The sequence below is a fragment of the Lycium barbarum genome, chromosome 11 (genome assembly GCF_019175385.1).
Source record: "Lycium barbarum isolate Lr01 chromosome 11, ASM1917538v2, whole genome shotgun sequence".
Taxonomy (NCBI): domain Eukaryota; kingdom Viridiplantae; phylum Streptophyta; class Magnoliopsida; order Solanales; family Solanaceae; genus Lycium; species Lycium barbarum.
Window position 1 is genome coordinate 42,144,633 of NC_083347.1, and position 26,127 is coordinate 42,170,759.

Consider the following 26,127-nt stretch of genomic DNA (forward strand, 5'->3'; position numbering starts at 1 on the left):
TATATATATATATATATATATTATTATTACACTGTTGTAATATAACCTTCATCCCGAACCTGGGCCTCAAAATTACTCAGCGCGTTCGCGCCTCGTGGTGGCGCGTTCGCATTGTGTTGGCCCTTGGCCTTCTGCGCATTCACGCCACTCCCTGGCGTGTTCGCGCAGACCATTTTCCTTGTCTGCCAGCCCATCTTGTAATGTCCATATCTCCTTACCCCGATGTCCTATCGAGGAGCGGTTCGTTGCGTTGGAAACTAGACTTCCCGAACTTCACTTTAGACTTTTGTTTTACTTCAAAACTCTTAATAGGCAAAAACATTTTCCTTCTTCTAGTTAGAACAAAATTTCAGTATCAAACCTTGCCAACCTTTCTTTCAAAGCCTCGGAAGCTTAATCTCCTTAATTCACTGGTTTTCCAATCCTTCTATAACCTATTACGCGAACTCGAACTCTTATATCCGATGTCTGCGATTGAATAGCTAATGCCTAACGAGTCTCAACGTACAAAAGTTACGAGGTGTAACATCCTCCCCCCCTTAGAAACATTCGTCCTCGAATGTTGTGGTTTATAACCCACGACATCATTTTTTATTTTTTTTGATTCCTTAGAACCGTCATTCTTCCCTTAGGGTCCGATTATCGTTTGCTTAGACTGTAACTTGGTTTAGTTTCTTCTTATCCCCCCTTAACTCTTTCGTTGCTTCAGTCAGTTTCTTCCACTTCTTTATCCTCATGTACATGATCGGAAATTAACTAGCACCTCACTCTCACTTTGTCTCCAATATTGTAGTCTTGTCATGATGTGTCATAACTGATCATTATCCCGTAAGTATTTCTCTTTTTCTCGTTCCTTGCTTCCTTGTTAGCAACCCACTACCTTTCTCATATACGGTACCCTTTCTGCGTTTATCCCTTCGGTACCATCTCGGGCTACTCTTTCTGATATCTGTTGGTCTTGGCTATACCTCATACTGACTCCTTGTAGTTCATTGGTCAGGTTCATTAGTCCTCACATCCTTATCACTATCTCTCTTACCCTTACACTACAAGTGTTTATCCAACATAACTCTGTCGCTAGCGAGTATAATGGTTATGTTCCTTTAAAAGGCCAATTATATCATTATCAGTAATGCGCATATACGTGATGTTTCTTTGTCATTTATTATCCTTTGCAGTCCAGTTATACTTATGGCAAACTTATAATCCGAGTTCAATTAATTTTCATAGCTCACAATACCTTTGAACTCCTGCTACAACTCTTTCTTTACTTTCTTCCCTCATATCTACCAATACAATCCCAGAAGCATAGGACTACGACAATTATTCTAATATGACCCTCTTGCAACATCAGTATATTTGTTTTCGATTTCCTTGTATCGGCGATCGGTTTGTCAGTCATTTTTCCTTATTGGCTTTCTGATGTGGCCCCTTTACAATTGTAGCTGGGCATAGCTTCACGTTGACAGTTCCTATAATTCCACAGCACATGCTCTCATGTTCAGTATAATTAGCGATCTATGAAATATTTTCTAATATCCGGTGAACTCTTTTATTTTCATTCATAGGAGTAGCGTTCTTTCTTTCCTTCAGGAATTTCTAAACTACCAATCGTTATTCCTTTTAATACAATTGTTATCCTTTCTGGGGCAAAATTTCCTTTTGTCGTCATCTCGAGTGTCCTTTAGGTTCGTCATCCTCTCTATCACCCTTTGTGGATTTAGCTTGAAGACCTTTCTTTCTCTTTTCATTACCCTTTAAGACATATCACTGTATACTTAGGTACGGCGCAAATTTGCCCAATATGAGGGATTCAAATCATGGTCTAAACATATCATAGTTCATCTTGGCGTAAAGAGCTTTCTTGATTTATCTCCCATACTTTCTCCGTATATCTACCTCATGATACACTTATTATCAATTCGTTTTTACTTCCTTCCATTACCTTCCCAATACATCAATACGCCTCGAATACGCCTCGAACTCTGGCCCCGAGCTAATAAATCTCCTTTTCTGGAGCTTGAATCGTCATAGCTCATTTCAACTCTAGTATGTTCTTCCCCCCTTATTAAGAATGTCCTCATACGCCCATAACCTTTAAGTAACCGTCGCCTTTGATAAATATCTGCCGCCTTTCACGATCTTCTTAAAATTGAAGTTCTATCATCGTATGGTCTGCCTTATTTATCCTTTTTGCTAGTTACACTCTTGTATTCAATTGGAATACTCATAAGGGTATCCAATTCCGATGCCTTCTTTTTTGTCTTTTCATACCTCTGTCTTTTGTGACTAAGGTGTCCTGGACCCACAAGTTAATAGGGATATCGAGATTCACCACGTCCTTTATGAAGTCTTCAATTATACCTTACTCCTTGTTTTTCTATTCCCGACTTTGCTTATAACATATCTAGAATTCTTCTTTTCTTGAGTTCTTCTTCCATTTATGTCTATATCATCTTTTTTTTTTTTTGAACATTTCCATACCCTTCCATCCACTACTAGTCCTTTCACCCGCTTAGCTCACTTACTCATAATCCCTCTTAACTACGCGTTTATGTCGCAGCGGTGCATCCAAGTTTTTTTAGCGTCCTGCTACTTTTGCTCTTAGCACAGAATTCTTACAGTTTGCACTCTCTCTATCCTCGTTCATCGAACCTTTACCTATCTTTATGATGCTATGACCGAATGGTCGTCTATGCACGTTCCTTACATTTCATTCCATTTCCTATATGATCGAATCTCTCGGTCTTCACATGAATTCTTATTCCATGCCATTAATTTTCTAATCAATCGTGTCGACTCATCATCCTTGTTCTTATCTCGGTGAGTAATCGATTTCCTACCGCCAATTCGTTAAAGTATCCTTCTTACTCTCATGGTTAAAGATTTCTAGTTACTTTCCTCCTAAATACTCTTCTTTTCCTTCGATCAGTCCATTAGTATACCTTTCCTACTTTCATCCTTAACCTCCCTTGGGTTTCTCCCTTCTCAAGCACCTTTCTTCTCTTGTTACTTGTAGTATCGGCCCTGAAGTTCGTGAAATATTCCTTTAAACGCGAGCATCCATTCTATTCTTAAGTCATCTTTTTAGAAAGCTTTTCCATATCCGGGGAAACCATATTAATATGACTACGCATTTATCCCTTTATAAATATATATACATGTATTTCGAGGGTTAGAATTCTCTTAGCATCGTTTCAAGGTTTCATCATTCTTTCTCTTAATTCGCTTTCCTTGTCGTGGTCACTCTTCCTTTAGCCCCGCTTATCGAAATTCGTTTTCTCTTTTGTTCCATACTGCCACACCTTAATCCCTTTTTCACGCCTACCTTCAAATATTTATCCATTTAGTCTCATGCTTTGCCCGTCATCTCTCTTGGAGGCTTTACTCACTCATATATCTTCCTTTCGACTTTTCCCGACATTTTGATCTCCTTACCTTCCATCTACTCACTTTCTTTCTTTTCCAGATGTCATTGCATTAGAACCTTCCAAGCCTAACATGTAGTGAAAGTAACATCAGCTTATCTGGTAACATTTATACCATATCTTTTGTTTTGTCCCTTGAACTTCGTTACCCTGTTCGATTAATGCCTTCCATACACCGCAACGTTGGTTGCCGGGGTACACATACCCGCTGATATAGCCATGTATGGGACATCATGTGCATACGTATATGTATAATTACTACCATCTCGCTTACAAAATATTTCCAAACACTGTTCAAACTCCCTAATTCTAGAGCTGTGATGCACCTTCTTTCTCTTCACCGGTCTAGTCTGCCTCGTCGTACGCAACCTCTTGGGGTTTCCGACCACTCCGCACACTCTAATTTCCATTAGGCTACTCTAGCTTCTCATTTACCTCTTATGTCTAGATTTATAGGACTTTTTGTACACTTCCCAGGGGGTCACCCATCCTAAGATTTCTCTCAGCCCAGCACGCTTAACCTTGAAACTCTGAGGAAATTCGGTGCGTTAATGCTGGTATAATCATATCCACCTTACTGCATGGCCTTTATCACCTAATTTAAAGCAACTGAAGCCTTGACAGACTCCAAAACGTTCTCGTAACACGTCTCCCTCCAAATTAGAAAGGGTCTCTTACTCTTTTGACTACATAATTACTACTTTGGCCGTTTTAATTCTCAAGATTCACCTTTCATCTGTATGTATGACTACCTTTCATCCTAGGTTTCCACATTCCCACTAGTGGCGAAGACACCTTGATCGCCGTTACTTGTAAATATTTAGTTATCGGCCTCTTTGGGTTTCAGCTCGCCACCATTAAATAATCTACAAGAAATACACATACATAGAAAATTCCAATAAGGACTCATATACCTGTAACCGATCGGTCTCTAGTCTGACCTGGTGGACTGTAATGTGAAGTGTGCTCCTCATCATCGTCTACCCGCCATCTGCTCGTCTGACCTTCGTCATCTCTCTCGTCTGAATCCGAGGAATATAGATAACCGGGCAATTCCTGCTTTACCGACGGCTAGGATATAGGGATAGAGTAGTCCGTAACACTCACCGGGGAGGCCGGTCTGACGTAGTGCTCCACCATAGGAGCAGCTGGCACCACCTCAGGAATCTCATCCTCCAGTGTCCCAGAGGAATACTCGGACGGATCTTTGTCGTAGCTGTCCTCTACGGGGTTCTCCTCCCGGGGAGTCAGGAACTTTGGAGGAATCGTCGCTGGGTCCTCCGAGGGATCAGTCTCGATATAATAACTGAGGCTCCTCTTGCTCGGTCCTGGAACCTGGGGCCCTAAATCGACTCTCGGGGCCTTCTTAGCACCCCCACTGTCTGAAGCTGATCTCTTCATCTCCCGTCAGTCTGCACTACCTGCAGGAAAAAGGATCAAAAGCAATCTTCCCTAGACTCTGGCTCTATCGCACGATCTAAGATAGAAGGAAGGTCAATGATTCCTAAATGCCCTGTAGCCTCCTATTTATAAGTGTGGCCGGCTTCACACCCATAAACAGGACTCTACCGGATACGGTCTGTAGACAATCCCTAGGACGAACTACTCTGATACTACTTTTTGTCAGTGTTACACCTCGGAAATTCTCCGTGAGCCTACAATGAATGGACTAATGAAGGGTGTGAGTGTGCGATGTTTTACCAAGTAGGGAATGAATATTTATGAATTTTTGGAAATGAGGAAGTTGTAGAATTCCAAATTCAGCCAGTGGTCGTAAAGCGGAATACGGCCCGTAAAGTTATTTACGGACCGTATACTGCCATCGTCCTCCAGCCTTCCAAAATTTCAACTTTCTGTCCAATGTTGAAATGGCTAAATACGACTTGGAATACGGCCCGTAAACTGGTTTACGGACCGTAAACCTCGATCGTAAACTGCCAAAGCCATCAGCTAACCTTTCTGTTTTCGACATGCTTAAATACGACCACACTATACGGCCGGCCTGTAAACTGGTTTACGGTCCGTAAACTGTGGTTTACGACCACTATTCACCCCGACGATTGTTCATTAAAAATCAGGTTTTGAGTTATTATAAGGGACCCTCCTCATTCATTTCATTTCATTTCCCACCCACACAACTCAAGAGACCTCTAGAACATTCCAAATACTTCATCCATAAGAATCCAAGAGAATCAAAGGAAAAGTAAGATCATCAACAACAAATCTAAGCAACAAAGTGTGTGAAACCTAGTTGGAAGTCATATTCTTCAAGAAGTTCCAAGAAAGGTGAAGTAGGATTTTGGTGCAAAAGTAAGGATTCCACTCTAGAATTACTCCACCATCATCTAAGGTATGTTTCATGACTTTATCATGTTATTTAAGGTATTGGAAAGATAAGGTGCTTGGATTGTAGAAAAGAATGGAAAATGAGTTTTTAAAAGGATAAGTAGTGTCACAATTGAATGGTAGTTGGATGGAAATCATGAATGTTAATATGTTTTGATCATGAATACATTATAAGTAATGTTTACACCATGGAACAAGTGTGACGTATGAGGAGATGCGATGATAGGCTAAAACCACTAAATGTGGAGAAATTGGAGGAAATTGGTGGATTTGCTAAATGTATATAAGCGATGATTGTTGGTTTCTATATTGTGATTATTGTTGTGAATGTTTGGGAGCTGAAATAGAATAGGGGAAACGTAGTAGAAACAAAGGAGATGCTGCCCAATTTTCCCTAGAAGTAGAAGTCCGTTCTTATAATTGCTTAGCTAACGATGGCATGAACTCTCTTGAAGGTATATACGAGTGCATCATAAGGGAAGCGAGCAAGCGATGAGAATGGAAAACGTCCAAGGTATGTGAGGCTAGTCCTTTTCTTCCATGGCATGAATCCTAGGACATGATTCTTCTTTCATCCTCATGATTCTCCTACATTCCTAAAGGTTAAGAGTCCAAGATCATGAATAATTATACGAGATAAGAGCAATGTTATGAGTCTAGTAGTGATATGATGTCATTCCTCGCTTATACTCACCTCATACATTAATCCCTTCGAGGTGAGGCAGAATTATTATAAATGTTCATAATGGGATCGAGGGTTCACGACCTTCTGTCACCTCGATAAAAATATAGTTGTTCTAGAGTCTTTATGTATATACTATGATGAGCATATTACGATGAGCATATATGATGAGCATGTCATGATGAGAACGATTTTATGTTTAAAGGTTCCAATGTTACGATTTCAAATACGACATGAGAATGTTGAGCCATCTATTAACTTTCTCGATTTCATTCATGAATGATGACTATATTTTCTCTAAGACTCCAGAAACATATGGATTGACTTCTTATAAGATTATGACCCTATCTCATGTGTCCTCTTGATGATATTATTCATATCTGCATTCTTTATTGATAGTCCCACCTTATAATAATTGTTCCTTCAAGGTGAGACGTGACGATTGTGATTAATCCATAATATAGTCGGAGGCTACCGACCTTACATCACTCCGATAGAGCCATAGCTTTTCCTTGGGCTCTCATGCATGCTATGTATATTATATATATATATATGTATGAAAATGTTTTCAGGGGATATGGGGAAAGGTGAGGCGCTATAGACGCATAGCCACCTGGTCAGCTGGCATATTATGATCTCATCCAGGACGCGGGACATATGGGTGATGGATCGGGCCGTACGTTCCACGACATTATATTGATATATGATGATATATGGATCGGGCTGCACGTTCCGCAGCAATATACGATATGATGTTTTATGAGTATGCATGCATGAATCCGCCTTAAGAGGCAAGCAACTACTGGTTATCTTCTTGTATTTACTTTTTCTTCTTATTCTCTCCCTATTTCTTGATGCATGCTTGGTACATTACTCGTACTGACGTCCGTTTTATTTGGACTTTGTGTTCATGGCCACAGGTAGACAAGGAGACGGTGCAGACCCATAGGAGCCATCTGCAGATTTACAGGAGCACTCCACTATTCCGGAGGTGCTATTCGGTTGATCCTTTTGTGTATATTGGTATATGTCATCCAATAGAGGCTCGTAGATACTAGATGTGGGTTATGTGGTTCCACGATGTAGATAGTATGTATGTGTGTACAAGTATATTGAAATATGTCCTTGTGTTAGAACATTATATTCTGTAAAAAAAACAAAAAAAAAAAAAAAAAAAAAAAAACAGATCATTTTAAAAGTTAACAGGGAATCGATGAATGATTGTTTAATGTGTTAAGGAAATGATATCACGAGCGGTGCTTGGTGGTTAGCCCCGGGTACCCGTCGCGGCCCCCAGCTGGGTCGTGACAGTCACGACCCAACCGATGAGCCGCGACAAGTACTCGACCATTGCTGGTCAGGCACTCCTGTGCCTGTACTTACTTCTCACTGTCTGTCCTGGGCCCATATACAATCTGTAATTGTGCCATACGGTCTCCCAAACAATCAACATAAAAGACACCGTAGCGGGAACTCACGGCCAACGCGTACATATAAACATAAACACTGATAATAACAACGTGAGCCGATTTGGCCGCCGCACATATATATATATTGGTCATAAAAATAAGTGCTGACGGGGCTGCATAACAACACGACTACATATTACTGTCTACAGACCTTTATAGAATACAAACTATAGAAATGACAGGACAAGGCCCTGCCGTACCCATATATATGTACATAACGGAATAGCATACCACCGGGGTGTAGCTCCGGAACAATGGAGCGTACTGACTGCAGCTGAGCAGAGGTCCTACCGCTGTGAATCGTCCGACTGGCTACCTGATCCTGCGGGCATGAACGCAGTGTCCACAAGGTGGAATAAACATGATCGTCATGTCTCGCCTTGAAGGAATAATTGTTATAAGGTGAGACTATCAATGAAGAACGGCATTAAGAGAACATAGAATAAGATCATAAATCTCATAAGGCGTCAATTCATATATTTTGGAATCTTTAAAAATAGTCATCATGCATAAATAAAATTGAGAAATCAAGAAATAGCCCAACATTCTTATATCGTCATTGAAATCATAAACTTGAAACCTTTAAAGATGAAATCGTTCTCATCATAGTCATCATAGAAAAATATTGTTACACCCCAGAAGATTTCGTGTTACTAAGGCTACAAACGGCTTAATGTGAGCTCGAGGAGGAGAAAATGTCACAACTATAAAGAATGAAATTCTATTGTAGTAGCATGAGTATGATATTTGAAATTCGTACAATATGATTGGAATAATACGTTAAAAGATATATAGCCCTCGTAACCGTAAGCTGAGGTGGGGCCCACATGATGGGAGTTTTTTAAAGGACATATGACAAGTTATATGGATAATATATGTGAAGTTAAACACAACTCAAGAAGGACCCTTGAGCCAAATCCAAGTGTAAGCCCTCCAAAACCATGTTTTTAAGTTACGTTTTCGGGTGATCTGACTTCGGGAGGCCATAACCCCATCATTATTTGGGAATTTGGGAAAACTCCTAAAATTAAAGTTGTAGATAATTGAAATACCTTTCCAACCATAGGTTGTGGGCTTGTATGTGACATCGGGATAAAGAGTTATGGATGTTTTAAGGCAGAAAGGTCAAGCTGGGCAGTGAAATGGGCCCAACCCGATTCCAAGTCGGGTCAGGCCCATTTCCCTTGCTATTTAAGGGGAATTTTCAGCTTATCTTCCTCATTTTCATACCAAAAAAATCCAGAAAATTCTAGAGAGAGGAAAGAGAGTTTTTAGAGAGAGAAACCAAATTTTGATCACAATCTGAGCCCCGAATCCCGAAGCTCATGAAGAGAAAAGTGTTGTACGTTGTGTTGCCTTCAATTTGAGCTAAAAATCAGCCAAGACGAAGAGTGTTGACATGGTTACTGCATACTTAAGGTAAGGTTAAGGTCCCTTTTTCATTGTTAATAAGTTTATTTAGAGTTTTAACGGATTAGAACGGAGAAAATAGCATTATAAATTCGTTTGTTGTTTTGTTAAGATTTATGGATCGGGGGCTGTTTTAGTTGGATTAAATGGATGGAATTAGTTGGGTTATGATGTATAATAATTTTTTATGTTGTTGACAAGTTGCTGTTCTTGAATTTGGGAGAATAAAATGTATGAAGATATCATATACCAAGCGTTTACCGGGCTATTTTTATATGATTTTCGTGGCTATTTTGTGACAATATTTTGGGGCTGTTTGGTGGTTGTTATGAATTGTTTTGTGGGATGGAATATCATGGGATTGGCTGTAGTTGTTGTTGTTGTCGTGTTTGTTGTTATACTATAGATATACGAAAATGAAGAAGTGTATACAACCATTGGTATACGAATGTATATTGGGCTGTTTTGGAAGTGATTAAGAATGGATTTAATTCTAGTTTGATATGAAATTGTTGGTGTTGTTGTTGTTGGTATTTTGATTGATGTTTGGCTAAATTGGAATCTCGAGGATTGTTAAGTTTTCAGGGGAAATGCTGCCCGAATTTCGTTAAGTCTAACTGTGGCTTATGTTATCTTAATTTTAGACCTACGAACTCGAGAAGTAGACGTTGGACATTTAAATAAGCGTTAAAGGTATGTAAAGCTAACCCTTCTTTCTTTTTGGCATGATATTTATGAAACAAACAGACGACGTGTATATGACTCCAAAGAAGCTCCTATTCTTAGGGACACTAGGATGGCTAATGTTCTTGATTCCCAGAACTTATTTTATTATGTCTTGATACGTGTCTATGATTCCAGACATCCTACTTTGATATAATCCATACTGACATTCGAAGGGTACTTGATATGACTATTGTCTTGATTCTCAAATGATAGTTCATTTTGATTATTCTATTGAGTCTCAGCTATGATTTAGTTTGCATATGGTTGCTCACTACTCTGCTCGTGCATGCCTCAATATGTCTTTCACCGAGTCCCGGGCCGGGTATGTTATCGTGCACAGTTTTACTGCATTGTTCACCGAGTCCCTCACTAGAGGGCCGGGTATGGTATATGAGTGCCCAGCTCGGGCACTAGTCATGGCCCATGGGGTTGGGTCGTGACAAATATTCTCATCTTTGGCATCCATTGTCATCATGATAAAACGTGTCCATCATAGTTATCACTAGAGCTTACAAAATCATAAACCTCTGTTTTGGAAAAATACGGACGTTTTGGAAAATATTTGCGGGTTATCGGGAAAGGAATCATTCTTTGGAACCATAAACGTCTAACGTTTGAAAACAAAGAAGTTATGGAAACATATATGGAATTATAATAATAGGAATCATGCCTTTGAAAGAAAGGGACGAGCCTTAACATACCTGTTCAATCTCCTATTAGCTACGATTATTCGTCCGAGCTCGTAAATCTACATTCAAGATGATTCGCACTACGTTAGTCTCCATATCACACACTTATTCCGAGTTTCAATTTAAACCATTTTATATTCTATCAAAAATCGGGCAGCATCTCCCCTGTTTATATGCCCAGCCCGAATCTCAGTTCATCAACCAACAATAACAAAAACAATACCAACATCAATAATATCATTTCCTATATCCAATTATTCCATAAAGCAGCCCACACGTTGTTTTCCAACTTCCATAACTAATCAATTCACTACACAATCATTTATTCGTTCTATGTTCGTGAATAAGCTAGTATTAACACAAATAGGAAGAGATCCATACCTTTATCCCTTTAATATTGCTGTATCTTCACTTTTCCACGCTAAGTTTAGGCCACCACACGCTGCTATATGATTCTGCAACAATAACTATACACTATCCGGACCCGAATTTGGAAATTATACTTGGTTTGGGCTAAAAAGTGGGTGTGGGAAGGTTGGGGAATTTTCCAGAAAATTTGGAGTGTTTTTGGGGGTCTTTGGATGAGAAATGGGGGGATAAGCCCCTTTTTATAACGGTTCAGGTTCTGCCTGAACCGACATAAAAAACCTTCAGTGCGATCGCGCCCCCTTTGGGCGCGTTCGCGTAGGTCTAAATTTTCTGACTGGATGTCCGTTCAGTAAAAAGGTCATAACTCTTGATCCCGATATCATGTGAGGGCCCACGACCTATCGTTGGAAATCCAATTCAATTATCTACAACTTTTATGCTTTGTGGTTTTCCAAATTCTAAACTTATAATACCGTTTTGGCCCCTCCAAGTTAGATCACCCGAAAATGTTTTCTTAAATCGCCCTTTTGAAGGGCTTATGCCCATATTTGGCTTATGGGTCCTTCTTAGGACTTGCTCAACTTTCCATGTACTACTCGTATGTATCTTCATATGTCCTTTATAAAACTCTGGTATGTGGGCCACGCTTAGCTTGCCGCAACGAGGGCTTTTCATCAAGTGACATGAACCAATTCACACTATATGGTCTCCAAATGTCATATATATATTATTATTACACTCTTGTAATATAACCTTCATCCCGAACCTGGGCCGCAAAATTACTCAGCTCGTTCACGCCTCGTGGTGGCGCGTTCGCGTTGTGTTGGCCCTCGGCCTTCTGCGCTTTCGCGCCACTCCCTGGCGCGTTCGCGCAGACCATTTTCCTGGTCTGCCAGCCCGTCTTGTAATGTCCATATCTCCTTACCACGATGTCCTATCGAGGAGCGGTTTCTTGCGTTGGAAACTAGACTTCCCGAACTTCACTTTAGACTTTCGGTTTACTTCAAAACTCTTAATATGCCAAAACAGTTTCCTTCTTCTAGTTAGACCAAAAATCAGTACCAAACCTTTCCAACCTTTCTTTCAAAGCCTCGGAAGCTTAATCTCCTTAATTCACTTGTTTTCCAATCGTCCTATAACCTATTACGTGAACTCGAACTCTTATAATCGTAACACGAGCACCTATGATCTTGCATCTTCTCGATACCAGCTCCGATGTCTGCTATTGAATAGCTAATGCCTAACGAGTCTCAACGTACAAAAGTTACGGGGTGTAACATTTCTTGCACTTGATTTCCTTGGACTAATGATGTTGATCCTTGATTTGCCTTGGATATGTGTTAGTGAAATGTGTAGAACCTTCTAGAGGTCTTGAGAGAAGTGGAGGAGTTGGAAGAATGAAAAATTAGAAGTGGGAACAGTTTTTTATGCTTGGAAAATACTCAGCCCGTCGGGAGTTATATGGACCCTTATACGGTCCGTATAATATTATACGGTCCATATAAGTGGCCGTATTTCACCATCAGGGAATTTCCTTTACTGTTGGGGGTTATACGGACCCTTATACGGACCGTATAAGTGGTCGTATAACTCCATTTTTCTGAAATTATTTTCGTTGTTTCGTTTGGTCTCCAATCCTTCTGGAACCTTCTTAGCACTTGTTTAACACTTCATTAATAATCTAAGGAGCGTCATAACTTTTCCTCAAGACATTATTAAGTCACATTAGCTCGGTACTTTACAAAGCCCTTTTCAAAGCACGACTTATACCTTACATTCTTCCACAAACTTCCTTCTCTTGCTTCGAATGTTTTTGGAATCTTAATTAGAATCGTTAAGTACCCCTTCTTACTTGTAGGGACATCAAATACATCTTACCCTGCGTTAGTCTATCCACCACACGACGGCATGAAATATTCTGAGGTGTAGCACAACCGTGTCACAACACAACCTAAAAACTAAGCAACAACTCCAATAACACACACATGGCAACAAGCCAAATCACAACAAGAGACGACAAGCCCCCAAAGTCAACAATAATACCAACCTAAGAATATCCATCCCAACTTCATACCTGAAGGCTTAACATGTTTTCCCGTCAATACCTAACTTCTACATATGCTTCTCTAACTGAAGTCTAATTAAAAGGTAAGCACTAACCTACCTTGTTGCTGAGCTAGTACCACGAACAATCAGATCTGAGCCTTGCCCCTTCGAAGAGCCTACGAATACACAAAGTCTAGCCATTATTGAATACTAAGTTAGAAATGAGAAGCAATGGTACCCATATTGCTATACATTCGTTCGAATCAAAATCAACTAAGGAAAAGAGGAAAATCGAGCCCACAAGGGTAAAATAGGTATTTCAAAGATGAAATTGATAACCCAACATTCTAGAAGTACAAATCTACTCTACAATAGCTAATTTAGCTCAAGTATTGATCAATTTCATTATTTAAGGCAAAATCCCCAATTTTGGCATAAACCCTAACTTTCTATATTTCAATTACTCAACTAGAATGGAAGTTTATTGTTTACTAATTCATGAAATTCCATGCTTAGGCTAGTCAAATTTATCAATTAATCTCATATTAGAAGTGTCACGACCCGGCTAGGGGGCCGCGACGAGCACCCGGTGCTAGCCCATCCGGCACCCTCTTAGCTTACTCTTATGCTTACATCTAGGTGAGCCACGTAATTAGACATACATTTCCATTCATTCGTCAACTAGTCCCATTGGACGACATTACCATAATATCGTAATTGGCATTTATGCCACATCAAATGTACATAGGCCGATAAGGCCGACAAAATGACATACAAGACGTAGGCCGACAAGGCCGGACATATCTAACCACATACATGTGACTACGAGCCTCTAAGAGTATAACATATCACATTAGCGGGACAGGACCCCGCTATGCCCATAATTATATACGCAAAAGAATGAGTACCCAAAAGATATGGCTCCGAAGGAAATGGAGCTCTCTATGTAATCATTGAATAGGCAGCTATGGATCAAGTCTGTCTCCCTGTGCACCTGCGGGCATGACGCAGCGTCCACAAACAAAAGGACGTCAGTACGAAGAATGTACTGAGTATGTAAAGCATGAGCAACATCAATAAATAAGCATCATGAACAACATATGAAATAGCATAGGAGGGGGGGGGGGGGGGACAATAATATCATCGTCATAGCACTTACTTGCCTTTCATAGGGAGTTTCCATTTCTCATACGTACTCGTATACATACATCATCATCCGTATTCCATAATATTACTCGTACCATAATTTTGCTCGTATTCGTATACATAGTTTTATCATATTCATATTCATATTATATACTTAGTCATTTCATATACATAACATTTACATAGCATACCCGATCTCAGAGGATCGGTGTTTCATACATACTTGGCCAACCAAGGCTCAAGGTTACTCATACCTGGCCCTACCAAGGCTTCAGGGTTATCCGTGCCATCTGCAGAGGTGTGCGCGCGTTTCGTAATCGTATACATACTTTATACATAATCATATACATATATTCTACTCGGCATTATAAGCTCGGGGTTTCATTATAGCCCTTCATAGGCACACATATAAGTATAATAGCCCATAGGCACCTTTAAAATCATTATTACTATCATTATCATTATCGTTACGCCTACATTATAGGCCTACTCGTCATGTGAGGAGCGTAGTATAATCGTAGCACATATCAAGGATCGTGAGCTTATGAGCTCGGAATATCAACCATGTGAAGACAACATACTCATATAGAGGAATTAGGAATTTGGCCAAGAATCATGCCTTATGAAAGAAGGGTTAGCCTTACATACCTTCTCGTCGGACTATTCTACACTTGCACGTTCCCTTCCAATGTTAGTGTTTCTACCTTCATTAATATCATAACAATGGCTATTAGTCATCCATATTGTCTAGGTTTCTCAATTTGCTTCTAATTTACCCATATTCAAGGTCATAACACCCAACTTCGTCCATTCGCCTAAAGTGTCTATTTCATGATCTTAATACCATTTATAACACATTCATATCACGACACAACAACATTCATGAGTCAACTCAAACTATTCCTCAAAATGTCACTATTCATCATTCATGACCCATTTTACCATATTTTCTACAATCCATGTATTTTAACTCTCCAATACCTTAAACAACATATAAATAGTATGAATCTTACGTTAGATGTTGTAGGGACGAGCCTTTGTTGATAATATTCCACTTTGAGTAAAACCCTAGCTTTTCTCCATTTCGATTTCTTGACTTTAGATGATCCTTGATGGGTTCTTACTCTTGATTCACTTATTTAATATTGTTGATGGCTTATAATCCTTGAAACCTTGTATAATAAATGTAGAGAGATGTTTTACAGAGAGGAAGGAAATGTTGAAATGATTTCATGAACTTTGTCCTTTATTTAATAACATTCCACTGATCTGTCGGGTTCCATTATACGGTCCGTATAATAGACCGTGAAATGGGTCTGCCTGCACCCCTTCACTGTGACCATTTGACGGTTCATTATACGGTCCGTATAACTGACCGGAAAATTCCACCAGCAAACAACCTCCATTGTGATGGTTATACGGTCCATTATACGGTCCGTAAAACATTATACGGTCCGTATAATGAGTCGTAAAACTCATCAGTTCACTGAACTTATTCTCATCACTTCGTTTGATCTCCGATCCTTGCGGAACCTGCTTAACACTTGTTCAACACTTCATTATCGATCTAAGGGACATTATAACTCTTCTCCAAGGCATCATTAAGTCCTTGCTAACTCGTTGCTCATAATTCCTTCTCGATACTTACCAAATGCTTTTGCCTTCTCTTGGCAAACCTCTTCCGTCATCTCTAACATCTTTAGAATCTCAACTAGGGTCATCAAATGCCATTCCTCACTAGTTCGTTTACTTGCGTCCCAACGGAAAAGTTTCCGAGGTGTAACAGGAAGACTACAATTCAAATAAGAAAATAAGGGTTAAAGCTCATATTCTTCCATTAGATATCTAGATATTCCACCATTGATTCAAGCTTAGGAAAGATAAATAAAGGAAATCAAGGTTAGAGAGACTGACCCCAAGAAGAATCCACTTATAATCTCTTCAAATCTCCTTAAAGACACTTAGGAGAAATAATTTTGAGAGTGGGAAATGAAGGGTTTCACTTAGCATTAAATAACATTCTGACTCTGCGTTTTCCGCCGCAGCGGAAATGATCCGCTACAGCGGTTCATTACCACTATAGCATGTCCGCTCCAGCCTCAAGAATCCAAACTCCTAAGCTAGCGGACCAGGCCTCACCGAGGTGGGTCGGCTATAGCGCACGATGTCTTACTAGGGCGAGACATCAGACACTAACAACTTGCTGGTTTTTCACCAATTTCTTCCCAAAACCCGAAAATCACCCGAGACCTTCGAGATGCAAACCCGACATATAAACATACATAAAAACACACTACATACTCACTCGTGGTCTCAGAATTCCCAACGGAGCTCTATTTTACTGGATCAACACCTAATGGCCAAAAACCAACTTTCCAACCATTAACCCAAAATGCTTCCGAGCGCCTCGGGAATTTAACTGAACATCCTATCAAGTCATAATCGACCATTCAAACCTCTCAAAATTTACGAATTGTTTGAAAAAGGTCGGTTTACTCAAAAGTCAACTATCGGTCAAAGGTTTTTCACTTTAAGGTTCTAATTCTCATAAGTCTCCATAAAACTCGTCCGATTATCTCGAGAACCATGTCGCCTAGCTCCACAGGTCAAAATCATACTAACAAGGCTCGAGGAAGGGTCAACGGGGTTAAATGAGTCAAAAGCACTATAATGACTATGCAAATAAAGAGCTCAGTGTATAAAAAGATGAGTCCCAAAATAATTTCACACTTAAAAGTGCCACGGTGATGGTTGGAAATAATATTTTGTATGTGCCAAAAGGGGATATGGACTAGTACTACATCGCATGATCATGATAATGAGTATATAAAGTGTGCTAAAAATGATTACTATTTAAGTGAATTGAGATCAATAATTAATTATGGGTGTATTTGGTTAATGAGAAGTGTAGTGAATATAGAACAAAAGGCAAAAACAAAATCAAGTATTATACCACCTTATTCATAATCACATTTAGACATTAAAAATGCCAAAACATTTCATTATATGGGCCCAAGGCCTTGATTATTACAAATGCTACAAGGGATGGAAAGAGAAGCATATTCATTATCTTAAATAGAAGGGGCCCACATGGTTATTAGGTGGAACCAAGTGAGGCCATGTTTACTTTCAAAGGTACACACATGCTGCTAGGTGTTAGATGCATAGGTAGGTATATGTATATATATATTGATGTAAGTATTAGTGGTGGAGTGTTAAAGACATACTTGGATAATTTTATGTAGAAAATCTTGGAAAGAACAAACCATAACCAAAGATTTCTTTGGTTGGAGAAACATGTAGAGGTCATGTTCTCTAATGAGGACTTGGAACATTATTTAGGGGAAGGCAGCAAACTACTCCAACCAAATAAGAGAATTCTTCGTGCTGCAAGAAAGTGATGGGAAGCTTTGAAGAAGGCGACCCGAGTTAAGAACATCATGATCTTTACGTGGAAACCATCCAGCTCACAAGGGCGATGAAAACCATGACCAACACCTATGTAGGATTTACCCAAACTCCACAACAATGGTGAGCCTCTTCAAATTCAAGTTACAACATCAAAAACCCTAGGAACTAACCTCTAAATCCTATCTCACTAATCTCCCTAGACTAGTAAGCAACCTTCAAGTCAATCCCCAACTTGAAGTTGAATTTACAACGCTTTGTATCTAACTGTAATGCTTCTATTAAAGCGTATAAAGATACAACTCAATAAACCAACATAATAGAGGTTTTCTAGACTCAAGAACTGTAAAACACAAACTCTATTCTACAACTTCTTTTATCTTCTTCTCATACTAGAGACACACGCCTAGATTCTGAATATTCTCGATGTCTTCTTGATCGCTCATGTTCTGAAATATCTCTTTGTAGGTGTGCAAAACATCTTCTTTGTAAGACTTGGATATTTATAACATTGAGCACACAAAAGGTTAGAAAACACAAAATTCTCTTCGAGTAGGCCTATAAGATGTAATAGGATTTGTGTTGTCTTGTATTCTTGCCTTGTTAAGTCTGCTTCTTATTTGTGTAGAAGTCTTACTAATCCCAACAAATATGCCAAGGAAATCTGCATACTTGACCGCCAAGTCTTAACCATAAATCTGAAAATCCTAGTTGTTGTAGGACTTGCGCTGGGACATGTTCACGAACTTTTTTTATCCACCTGACTTGTTTCATCATCCCCTTCACATTCATTCCTGCAACTTTATCTTGAGCCTGCTTTTGTGATGGATGATAGAAAATGTTGACTGACCTATTTCATTGATCAGGTGTTTTGCTCAGTGTCTGTCTTCTTCTTCTTCATTCAGATTTATTCATTATAATGAATAAATCATTTCTTCAGCCTTGTCTCACTCTGTGACTCTAATTATGTTCTTGCTCTGTCTTGGAACATGTTTGCAGACCTGTTTCATATGCTTTGTATGCAACTCTCTTTACCTGAACAACATACTTTTGAGTTATCTTAGTCACCTTCACCTTTCCTCCTCATGATCTATGTCCTCTGATTCATTCACCAACTGCACCTGAAGAATCTTTGTGATAGAACATGTTTTCATGATTGTTCTATTCTTCTATTGAACTACTAATATGACTGAGTTACCTTCTCCTCCTTTGCTCTGTATTTGTCTTGCGATTGATCATGTATTGGTTCACTCTCATCTCTGATCATTGCACCAGTCTTTGCATTGACACGTATACGTTGATCATTTGTGTTCATGTGTCTACATTTCTCTCTGTTTCTTCTTTGCAATGGAACATGTTTGTGGACCTATTCTAACCATTTTGTGTTGCATGCCTTTTCCGACCTTTTATATTATCTGGATTCTCTGCTTCATCTCTGCCAATTTGTCTATTTCTGTTCCAGTGTTACATGTATCTAGCTTTGGTTTCTTCTGCTTCATTGACACTCTTTGTCTGAGCTGATTCACTAGCCCGTCTCACATATTTTTGTATCAGCTTTAGTTTAGCTTTCAACATGCCCTTATGTTGGTTTATTTATTTTGAGTTTTTACTTTGTCAATCATCAAAACTTTACACTTTGCATTCTGCCAACAAATTCCCCCTTTTTGATGATGGAAAATACCTGTCTTTTAGTCAACTGTGTAACCTGTTCCAGTCATTTCATAGTCCCAGTTTCTTAAGGTAAACCAGGTTAGCACAAGTCAAAAATCAAAGATGCACACAACTAATTAATCTTCCTTTTTTTGGCATCATTAAAAAGTAAATCTCAGAACCAATCAAGCACCTTTCATTATTAAGCTCGTGGCCACTGAGCTATCACATATACACAACATAGTAGGACAGTCACTCAATAAGTAAAAACATTCGAATCACATAGAGGAGGCACAAATTCATAAGATATGCCACAGTTAATCAATAGTTCTTTTTACTTACATCTACAAGTATGATTGCAGTCTTTTGAATTCAATTAAATACACGAGATCATTTATACTAGACTGGGAACTTAGATGCTAAGATTTGTTACAAGGATGGTAATTTTCTGGGCCATATTCTAGGAAGTCCTATCTAAGGGATCTGAATAGGATTTTGGCTCTAACGGTAGTGTCATTTGCAGACCACGAGCTCATCTCTCTTGAGTGATGATCACCTTTGACCTAATTATCTTCAAAATCAGTGGAAGGAGTAAGATTTTTTTTCTTGATCTGAATCAGCAGGTATTTGATAAAATGTTGAAATTTATGCCCTAAGAGTACCATCTGGCACTTGTAGCTCAATATTCAGATCATGATCCATCCTTTACGCCAAGAAGATCCACCATCTTTTATTCACTAGTTTTTCCTATGAGGGAAAAGAACCGGATTGTTCTTCTTTCCCATATGATTCTTCTTTTCTTCATCCTTCTTTATTTCTTCAAGAACCCTTATGCCTTCATTTCTCATTTTTCCCATTTTGCTAACGATGTTATCTTGAACTAGGCTTGTAATATCAAGCAATTTTTCTAGAAGAGATGTTGCTTTACGGATTTCTCCTTCACTCTTCTGTGTTTCAGAGATTTTATCACATTCCCCCTTGTCTGTATGCTCCATCCAAATTTTCTTTTCACCTTCTCTGTGGGTATGTACATAAATATAACTGGGAAACGTAGATTAAGGAGAAAGAGCACTAAATAATATGTGCTGAGGTAGAGGAATTTTTAGAGTATGAGAGATAAGAGTTTATCGGAATTGAAGAGGATTTGGACCTTTTTCAATTTGGTTCCGTGGTGAGAGAGTGGTCTGGGTGAGATATAAGCCATTTTTGCTTGATTCAAAAAGTCGTGCAATTTGGGAATAAAGTGGTGTGAATGGCATCTGAAAAGTTTGATAACTTGATTATGACAGGTTTTCAAGAAGGTCATGTATGGGTCGTTATAGTGCTTTTGACCCATTTAGCTCCGTTGAAACTTCCTCGAGCCCTATTAGTACGAGTTTGACCTATGGGAATAGGTGGCACGATTGTTGAGGTAGTCGGGCGAGTTTCATGATGACTTATGAGAAATAGAGCCTTAAAGTGAAAAATGGTCGACCGATAGTTGACTTTTGGGTAAACGGACCTTTTTCAGAAATTCATCAATTTCGAGAGGTCTGGATGGTCGCTTATGACTTGGTGGGATGCTCAATTCTTTTCCTGAGGCACTCGGGAGCATTTTGGGTTATTGGTTAGAAAATTGGTCTTTAGCCATTGGGTGTTGACCCAGTCAAATAGACCTTCGTTGAATATTCCGAGACCACGAGTGAGTCTGCATCGCATTTTTATGTATGATTACATGCCTTGTTTGTATTTTGGAGGTCTCGGTTGATTGTTGGGTTTTGGGATTGAAATAGTGAAAAATCAATATTTCGGTGTCTGGTGCCCGCTGTAGTGGCAACCTATGCGCTATAGCGGACACGCCTCGGTGAGGCCTGATCCGCTATGGTGAGATTGTGTGGAATTGTAGCTAGGCACTACAGTGGATAGGGATCCGTTGTAGAGGACTCGCATTGGCAGGAGTAGAGCCGCAGGCGCGGTTCCACTGTAGCGGACACTCGACCGCTGCAGCAAACGACGTGGACCAGAATCCTTTTTAATGCCTAGTTAAAACCCTTCATTTCCTATCCCTAAATTTATTGTTTCTAAGAGCCATTAAGGCGAATTGAAGTGGTTTCAAGCAAATACCCTTGTTCTCTATCCTAGATTTCATTCACTTACCTTCCTTAAGAATGAATCCATGATAGAAAATCTATAGAACTTAAGAAAGAAGATGGGTTTTGATGTTTACTTCATTATTTGATACTCAGTCTTCCGAAATGAGATTTGTTGATAGATTTGACTAATCTAGGCATCGAATTGGAGGAATTAGTGACTAATAGGCTTGAATCTTCCATTATTGTTGATGAATTGACAGATTGAAGGTTGGGTTATACCCAAATTGGGGGTTTTGACTTGAATGATGAAATTGACCTAACTTGAGTTAATTAAGCAATTGATGAGTAGAATTGAACATCTAGAATGTTAGTTTACCAATTTCACCTTTGAAATACTCGATTAGCCCTTGTCGCTTGGGTTTGGCTATTTTGGGTCCATTTTTGGGTTATGGGTAAAATCATGGCAATATGGGTATCCTTAGATTTATATTCTAATGTAGAATTCATATTTGATAAACATTAATCATTCTGAGGCTCTCCGAAGAGGAAAGGCAAGGCTCAGCTGGATTAGTTCATGGAACCTGTTCGACATCGATGTAGGTTATGACTTAACTTTTGGTTAGACTTCAGTTAGCGAAGCATGTGTAGAAGTTAGATATTGACTAAGAAAGCAAGTTAAGCCTTCGGGTATGAAGTTGGGATGGATATTCTTAGGTTGGTATTGTTGAATGATTTGTGGGCTTGTTGCCTCTTCGGGATTTATTGGCTTGTTGCCATGTGTGTGATATTGGACTAATACTTAGTTTCCTTATTGTGATTATGATACGGCTGTCTCTCACTTTGCCTTATTGTGGTTATGATACAGTTGTCTCTCACTTATCTTGATATTATCTTGGATAGAAGGGAGGGCTTGACTTGATATTGATATTGTGATATCTGTCCATGTGTGGCATGACTGAGATTGATATGATTCACTTGAAATTGTTATTTTGCATTCCATTCATCCATATTTCCTGATACATATTTATATTACCTGTGTTTTGTGCTGACAATGATAAGTGAGAAAGGAAGCATCCGAGGTCTTTGTTGGATTGTGAAAGAGAGACCAGAATTCGTGACCCGAGGTTGTTACCAGAGCAGAGGATCATGTACAGTTTGATTAGGAGGGCTTGTCCTCCTTATTTATGCGTTGATTAACATATGGTGCTTCGTGATCTCCATATCATATTCATAACCTTTGATTAAATGATTTCTCATTCCGATACTCATATAGATTTAATGTGATTACACCTGAGATTGCTATTATGCATTCCATTCATACTCATCTCACATGATACATTCATATGAACGGTGATTGGTACTAACTGTGATGAATATTGAAGAAACATCCGGAGTTATGGAAGGATTGGTCATAGTAGCCATATCCAGGCTGTGTGCGGAATGGCTATTGTATGGAGGCCGTAGTGAAAAAGGTGGTGGAGTTATCTCTGGGCTGTGTGCGGAGTGTCTAGTACATGAACTTCGCCGGTCCCCCAGGGGTCATGACTATCGAGACCTGGAGGTGTTCCGTCCGTAGCATGTATGTACGATATGAGATAGTTGGCTAGTGCATTGCATTGCATCGCACATGCATTCATATTACATCCACTCATATCTTTGATTATGGTTGTTATAATTATTGTATTGTATGGTGTGTTTGGACATTGATTCCTTGGTTGATTATTGATTTGAGTTGTTGTGTGCCAGATTAATACATACCTGGTTGACAGACTCGCGGATTAGAGACCTTCTCCTAGGCTATGACTTGAGGTTACAGAGATCTATTGTGGTTCCTATTACTGTGAGATTGGTTGGATGTGCTTAGTAACCATATTTGATTACTTACTTTCCTATTTGTCGATTTCTTTCCTTTACATATGTTAGCTAACTGTTGTTGGCCTATGATGCCTACTCAGTACGTGTTGTTTGTACTGATGCTACCTTGCTACACTCCTTTTTGGGGTGTAGAGTTTGAGACAGGATCCACGCCAGGCCCTCGTGAGTGATCCTCGTGGTAGTTGCTTCGGAGACTCAAGGTGAGCCACTGCCAGATCTGCAGCCTGAGTTTCCATTCCTCATTATATCTATCTTTTACTTTTCGGACAGTATTCCTTATCATGTTATGACCCTTGCATGGCAATATTCAGATATTTGTACTTATTGATTTAGACTTATGTAGTGAGTGGTAGCTCTGGTACTGATACAAACATGATGCCTTGGGTAGTTTATGTATTTCCGCACTTATTATCTTTATATGACATTTGAGACTTATTAGCATTTATATTATTCTTCTGCATTGATAGATTGTATGTTGGGTAAGGTAGGGTCCGCCCACCTGGAGGGAGTGTGTGGGTACCTGCACGACTAGTTATTTGGGTCGTGATAAGTTAGTATCAGAGCCCTAGTTTACCCGGTCTATAAGTATAAGAGCATGTCTAGTAGAGTTTTGCGGATTGGTACGATGAGCTTCGTACCTATCTGCGAGAGGCTATAAGACATTTAGGAAACTTCCAATTCTCTCATTTCTTCGTGCTACTTCATCCAAATTGGTATCTAGTCGATTCAATTGGTATCAAAATATCTTTATCTTAAATCACCCACGAAAGGTGGGAACTCATTCTTAAATTCTTATGCGAGTGGTTCTATTATGATGTGGCTTGGTATGGTACGAGGTGTGTCATCCTAATTAGGACGCGTGACAAAGTTCAGTTTCTAGCTATGGCTTGAGAATTCAGTAGTGTGGGATCGTGGTTAGGACTTGTTTATTTTAGGGGTTTGCTTGAGAACTGGGAAAGATGGTAGAGAGGGTCAGATGATCTCCATGTTTTCAGCATTGGGATACTTGGAAGTGGCAAAAGTACATTTATGGTTTAATAAGAGTGATTTGTTCGATGATATGATTGGTTTGGGAAAAGTTTCAATTTCGTCGAGGTATTATGATGGTGTGCGTGGCACAGGTGTACCAATGGTAGGTTAGCGATTCAGCAGTGGCAATGTACTAGATGTAATATTCGGCAACTGTGGCCCTGGTCTTTCAGTAAATGGTGTGCTCGTTGGGTCTTCGTGTTTAGAGGAATGGTAAGGGGATCGTGGAATCAAGAGTTAGTTGATTTGAGCGTTATGTTGGGGCATACATAGGAGAATAGACATAAGGATTCAGTGCTGAGTTGGTATGTTTGGTTGTGCCGTGGGCCAGTGGGAGCAAGTGGTTGATTGATAAAATGACTCTAGTGCTGGACAACTGTAAGGTTTTTGTACTCAAGGAGCTATCAGGTGTTGCATCTAATATTGGATTAGGGTTGAGAGCTTTGTACCTATTGTGTTAGTTTCGGCTAGTTCTTGCAATTTCTAGTACTGCTACTCAGTTGAGTTGATCGAATGAAAGGGATAATCGCGCGAATGTTATGGGTGTTTTGGTTCGATAGTTGGGACGTTCGAAGTGGGAAATCAAAGATGAGGTTGAATCAATTCGAGTTGTGAAGAATATTTCGAAATTTGAGTTAAGGGAATTTGAGCAAAGGCACCTTGGTGGAGATACATGAAGATATTAGCAGGACTGTGTATGTGATACACAAGATTTAGAAAGTACTCAGTCTTAGAATTGAGTGAGTTAAGGAAACTCTAGTGTGTAGAGTGTGTGACATGCTACTATCCCCAAGATTGACTAGGTTAGTTTGCAAGACTTATGATTATGCGGTATTCTATTGAGTGGTTTCGAGAAATGGTTAGACGGTGACGATGATTGTGATTTGATTGAAATTGGGGAATTGAAGAGTCAAGAAAAATTATAGTTGACCGTGAATCAGTAAAAATAAAGTACATCTTTGGGAATACTTAGGTCAGTACGTATTGTGGTGTTGTTTTCTTGCTCATTTCAAATGGGGTGTGACTGTATCACGACCTAATTACATAAGTCGTGAAGGAACTAACTCCCACAAAGTTAGCAAGCCATCCACAACCCGTTAGAACAATTTAATAGGAGAATTAAAGCGGAAAAAGAATCATTCAAGTTAATTCACGTATTAATCATCGTTAATATCAGAAAATATGGAAATAAAGGTACATCCATCCCCGAATCTGGTGTCACTAGTACAAGAACGTCTAAATGAAGTATAAGTCTAGGAATACATAAGTTGTCTGGAATAAGGACAAAATAAAGATGACTGAGGAGGATCTGGTGGCATAGATCAACTGTTGGCTCACCCCGAATCGTCTAGATGACCATCTCAACGGTCGACATGTCTTGAGATCCACTCGTACCGGGAATAGAATCTGCACACGAAAAGCATGTAGCAAGTTTAGATTGAGTACGGGATACAACGCATACTCAGCAGCATCGTCGACCGACTCTAACGAAAATGGAGACAAGGGCTGGCCTACAATTACTACTTCCACAGTTAGCCACTATTAGTCCAAAATAACAACAATATATCGAACTATAGTAGTAATCTCAGTTTAAGCCTATATGAAGTTCCTAATCCATAAGCACATCAGGTAATCAAATAAGCATCTAAGTCCTTAATCTGTCAAGAAATCCAAAGGCCGCAAAAGGCCATCCAAATCACAATTCAACAAGTCATACAACACCGAAACGGCAAATGTATGTAATGCCATGCAGTGCAATGCAAGGCCTTTGAATCACCCAGT